Source organism: Cotesia glomerata, linkage group LG6 (genome assembly GCF_020080835.1).
Source record: "Cotesia glomerata isolate CgM1 linkage group LG6, MPM_Cglom_v2.3, whole genome shotgun sequence".
Taxonomy (NCBI): Eukaryota; Metazoa; Arthropoda; class Insecta; order Hymenoptera; family Braconidae; genus Cotesia; species Cotesia glomerata.
In genome coordinates this window covers 478,358-484,777 of record NC_058163.1, presented here as the reverse complement: position 1 = coordinate 484,777, position 6,420 = coordinate 478,358, and positions in this window count along the sequence as shown.

The following is a 6,420-nucleotide window of genomic DNA, read 5'->3' as shown; positions in this document are numbered from 1 at the left end:
TCATGGCATTTCTAAATTACTTGACCGATTAAGCTCATCTTCGAACTTGACTTCAGTATCTATCTGTAGAATAAGTATGTTGAGTTTGGTAAAGATCCATTGTAAATTGACGACGCTATCGTGGTGACAAGCCGCGTTATATCGTATATATATATAAATAGCAGAATATATATTATATATATATATATATGTACTATAACACTGCTAGCTATAACAACATATATATATATATATATATATATATATATATATACTATACATATATAAACTTTTGAACCATATGTATTTTCGGACTCAGCTCGTCGAGTTAAGTCGGAATATAGCAAAATTTTTCAAAAGTTTTGTCATGAGGACCATTGCAATAGTTAGATTTCTATGAAATCTACTAATAAAAAAGGCCATTCGGCAGCCAAAATAGAAGTAGATTTCATAATAAAGAGAAGTAAAAACTACCAGGATTGTATACAAAAAAAAAAATTAGGAAAACGGTTGACCCTAAAGGCCATCCCTGCAACTTCCCGCTAATTCCGTTAATACCTGGCCGCTTTTTTGAGCTCTTCGAGCTCAAAAGTACAATCTGTGTATTGTTTTAAGCTCTCCGAGCTTAAAAAGATAGCTTTTCTATGCTTTTGAGCTCTTTGAGCTCAAAAGTCTGATAGAAGTTTCATAGAACACTATTTTTTAAATGTTCATACCACAATAACTTTTGAATGAATGAACCGATTTTTACGCGGTTGGCGGCATTCTACGTAGTTTTTTAAGCCTTAGAAATAATTTCTAAGTTTCAATTGGTCAAACTAGAAATTTCGGAGTAACTCTGAAAAAACACTTTTTTCTGTTTTCTTTCGTTCACGATATCTCTCGAACGAATCAACCGATTTTGACCGGATTGGCGGCGATCGACGTGGTTTTTCAAGGTTGAGAGCTGATTAGTTTTTGAAATCGATCAGTTGAGCCGTTTAAAAGTTATCCCAAAAAAACCACTTCAGAAAAAATTTTTTTCCTACTTTTTTTTAGATTTCTCCAAATTTCTCAAAATCTATCGGTCCGAATCGGTTCAAATTAACAGGAAATCTAAGTTTGGCGAAGCCCTCTCGAATGGCACCAACCGCGATGAAATCGGTTCAACCGTTCAAAAGTTATAAGAGGTTTACATACTTACACACACACACACACACACACACACATACATACAGACACCGTGACAACCTCACAGGAATAGTCAGGAAAGCTTCCTAAGACCTCAAAACGTCGAGATCTGATGAAAACTCGATTTTCGAAAAACGGGGTAAAACCAATAACTTCCCGATTTTTGAAAATTTTCAATTTTCTTAGCGGGAAGTTAAAAAAACAATGACATCAAAACGAATGCAAAAGTAAAATTTCTGTCTGAGAAAGTAGGTAATTTTTAGCCTAGACTGAATAATGAGGAATGCAAATAAATGTAAATTTATTTAATAAGCTTTCAGATGCAATTTACAAAAAATTAAAAGATAGAAAATCGGGTTCAATTGTTATTACACGGAAATACGGTGGACGTGAAAATTTTTGCGATTTTTAAAAATTTTTGAATTGCTGTCATTCCTAAACTATTTAATTTAGAAAAATAAATAAGTATACAAATTGAAGGTTATTAGATATAAGCTTTCAAATGCAATTTACAGAAATTCGATAAGATATCGCGTTCAATTGTTATTGCACGGAAATACGGTAAAAGTGAAAATTTTTGCAATTTTTTTAAATTTTTGAATTGCTCTCATTTCTAAACTAATCGACAGATTTGGCTAGTCTTAGAACTTAACCTCGGAAATCGTCCTAAGAATGAGTATGTTACGTTTTATTGAGATCCGTATACACGCACTGATAAAAAAATTGACTTGACTCAAGAGCCAAACTCTTGAACCAAGAATACCATTTTGAAGAAAATGATTTTCTTGAGTCAAGAGAATAAATTCTTGAGCTAAGAAATTATTCTTGGTCTAAGAAAATTTTCTTGTTTCAAGAATTTATTCTCTTGACTCAAGAAAATCATTTTCTTCAATATGGAATTCTTGGTTCAAGAGTTTGGCTCTTGAGTCAAGTCAATTTTTTTGTCAGTGCGGAAAAAAGTAAACTGTAATAAATAACAGTCGATTTATAATAAGTAATGATTTACTGAATGCGAATGATTAATTAATTCAGTGTCGTTTAATTGCAATTAATAAAAAACGAAAACTACAAGACTGTATATCTATATATATCCATGTAAAATTAACATGGATGGTGACATATCTATAGATATTATGTACATTTATTCCACCAGAGACGCTTGTGCAGTATCTTCCTAGTACAGCTGTTTTTTCGGCAACTAATTTTGAACGACTTATGTTTTTTTTTTTTTTTTTATTTTATAATTAAATGAGCATTATGAGTCGTGCACTTTTGGATTTTCCAAACTTTTTAAATTATAAATTGTGGGTTTTATACTTTCTACATTAAGTTCTGTAATATTTATATTTTTGCCACCCCGATGTCCGCTTTACTGTTTGAAACTATAAAAATTAACCGGAATCCGAGTGAATATTACAGTCTACTTTTTTCCGTGTATCCAAGCAATTTAGCTTATTCTCTCAATAATATAGATTAGAAGTTCTTCAACAGGTACCTTGTAAATCCGGCATTGTTCATCAAAGATCCTAAGCTCTTTCCACTTCCGATCCCCAATGGACAGTTGTCATGTTGTCGACAGCAGGCATCGGTATGCTTAAACAGACCTAATTCTTCGTAGTTGCTAGCCGTATGCCCGTCACCACACCAATAAGTGCCTGAATAAAAAGTATTTATCATTAAATTGCAATAATTTTTGTAAATAATTCAGACTTGAGCAAAAATCACACTCAAGCTGGAAACTTTTTGAAATTCCAAAATTTTCCCATAATAAAAACGTTTCGAGAGTGTGTATAAATTTTTTAGTTGAATAAATTGAATATGAAGAAGAAAAACTTACCGGGAAATATTTTTTTGAATTCATGCGTTGTTAATTCAGTTTTAACTAGGCTCAAAAATTCACTGAATTTACTTATTGCAGCAGATTTTGAATCGCCTGATGGACTGTCGGAAATTTTCAATTTCTTCTTTATGAATAAGTAAGCTTTTTTTGCATGAGATTTAAATGAGTTGTAGTAAGATTTGAATCGTTTGATTACACCATACTCTTTGAAACCGGCAATCGCGCTTTCAATAAAAGACAATCTTGTTGGTACCAAATCAGAATCATCAACAACTTTATTCGAATATATCTTCTTGATCGTCTCAGCTTCTTCTTGTTTCAACTCAGCGATTCCCTCGGCATAAGTACTGTTCACTTGGAACAATAAGTACACCAAAAAAAGCCCAAGCATTCCAAAACCTTCTTAAAAGATTCCATTGCGTTAAAATTTGACAACTGATCTCTTTAAACTGTTGCAGTTTTTCACTGTACTTCTAAACTGTTCTCGGGTTTTATATATATGGCCAAAAAACCAAAATTATTTCCCTATCTATTCATTGGCGGCACTTTAAATGTCTAGATAACTATTGACTGACGTAAAAAATTGACGCATTTGAATATTTTAGTCAATTATTTACAAAGCAAATTACATTATTTATTACGTTACCCGAAAATAACTTAATCTATTGTCAATTTTGTGGTGTGCTTAATGAATATAACCTTGGAAAAAAACTTGATGAATATAAACGAAATAAATCTACAGCAACAAAAATACAATAGTTCGATAATCAAAACTTCAAAAATGATTTATTAATTGTGTTATCACATTTATCTACTAACAATCCAATAATATTAATATTTGTGGAACCAAAGACTCATTACAAAACAGTTTATCAATATTTGTATCAATAAAAATATATTTGGATAACACGCAGATGGTTTTCAAGTTCAATCAAATCAAGGGGAGGAGGGGGTCAATTGAACCAAAAAAAAAGACCATTCAGCAGCCGAAATGGAAGTAGATTTCATGATGAATAAAAAAAAATTTCTAATCAAGGTTGCATTGAGTATGAATACAAAAATCAAGGAAAAAACAAAGAATGAATCGACTAGCTGTTTTAATGTATTGTTAAACTATATATAAATGCTGACACATGAAATCATTTCCTTTGAAACTACAATTTTTGGGAGGGTCATTCTTAACGCAAAAATCAATAGATATATGAATTAAAGCTTATTTAATAAGCTTTCAGATGCATTAAACATAAATTTATTAGGATATTGTGTTCAATTACATGGAAAAACAGTAAAAATAAATTTTGAAATTTTTCAAAAATTTCAAATTGCTCATTAGTTAAAATAACTCCGCCGATTTGGCTCATCTTAGAACTTAACCTCAGAAACCGGTCAAAAATAAGTATGTTAATTTTATTGAGATCCGATTAGAATTGTTTGAACCATATGTATTTCCTGAATCAAGTTCGACGACTGGTGAAATAACAATTTTCCAAAAGTTGCGTCATGAGAACTTATCACAATATTTAGATTTCTATGGAATCTACTAAAATTTTTGAGGCCATCCCTGCAACTTCCCGCTAATTCTATACTTAGGCGCTTAAAATTGCACCAATGACGTTTTTGAGCTCTTCGAGCTTAAAAATACAATTTATGGGTTATTTTGAGCTCTCCGAGCTCAAAGAGATTGCTTTCCTATGCTTTTCGAGCTCAAAAGTCTGATAGAGATTTGATAAGACACTATTTTTTGAATTTTTAAACCGCAATAACTTTTGAATGAATAAACCGATTTTTACGCGGTTAGAAGCATTCGACGCAGTTTTTTAAGCCTCACAAAGAATCTTAAATTTTGAATTGATCGCGCTAGGAATTTTTGAAAACGTGGACGTTACAAACTTTTAAACGGCTTTACCGATCGATTCCAAAAACTAATTAGCTTACAACCTTGAAAAACCACGCCGATCACCGCCAATCCAGTCAAAATTGGTTGATTCGTTCGAGAGATATCGTGAACGAAAGAAAACCGAAAAAAATATTTTTTCGGAGTTACTCCGAAATTTTTAGTTTGACCAATTAAAACTTGAAAATTCTTTATGAGGCGTAAAAAACTGCGTGAAATGCCGCCAACTGCGTAAAAATCGGTTCATTCATTCAAAAGTTATTGCGGTTTGAAAATTCAAAAAATAGTGTTCTATGAAACTTCTTTCAGACTTTTGAGCTCAAAGAGCTCAAAATCATACAAAAGGTATTTTTTTGAGCTTGAAGAGCTCAAAACAATACACGGATTGTATTTTTGAGCTCGAAGAGCTCAAAAAAGCGGCCAGGCATTAACGGAATTAGCGGGAAGTTGCAGGGATGGCCTTTAGGGTCAACCATTTTCCTAATTTTTTTTTCATTGAATGGTAGTTTATTAAATCTACTATCATTATCCATAAATTAGTCAATAAATAACGTGAATTTTTAAAAATTATTAATATCCAAACGCGTCTACTGGTTCAATTGACCCCCGCTCGGGGGCAATTCAACCACTGCTTGGGGTCAATTGAGCCAATAATATTTAAAACTCAAACCCTAACTTTTAATAAATAATTTATTAATTGTTACTTGCTAATATTACTATTGGACATTTTCAATGCACAGATATTATATTAAATAAATTAAAAATCAATTTAAAAATAATTTTCATTATAAATTCAGTTCATCAAATTGTTAGGTTATTTCCCTGAGTATTTTTCACGTAGAGTCAAGATGCGCGCGCATGTCCCATGCTTCTCCGTATGGTTCAATCGTCCCCGGGACTGCTGGTTCAATTGACCCCATATAATTTTATAACAATTAATAGTAAATAATAAATAAATAAACTATTATATCACTATAAACAAAGTTGAGGATTATAAAATATAAGTATATACAACTACAATTCAAACTTTATCAATTAATTCAAAAATTGAAATATTATTAAACAATTTGTCACCAGCCGAAAAAAAAGTTTACATGCCTAAAAATAAATAAAATCTCAATTTTTCAAAATTTATTAATCGCAATGATTTCAAATTTTGATCATATCCGAGTTTAACATATTAGAATCTAATTCTAAGAGCATGAACCATTTTTTCAATTTTTTGAGTCGAGTGGTTCAATTGACCCCCTTCTCCCTTACTTATATTTTGACAATTCAAATAAATCATTATTGTTACGTATCTAATAAAATATTTTACTTTGTGAGATAATGAACTCTATAACTTTGTTAATAAAACATGCTTTTTACCAAACCATCTGCGTGTTATCCAAAGATATTTTTATTGATACAAATATTGATAAACTGTTTTGTAATGAGTCTTTGGTTCCACAAATATTAATATTATTGGATTGTTAGTAGATAAATGTGATAACACAATTAATAAATCATTTTTGAAGTTTTGATTATCGAACTATTG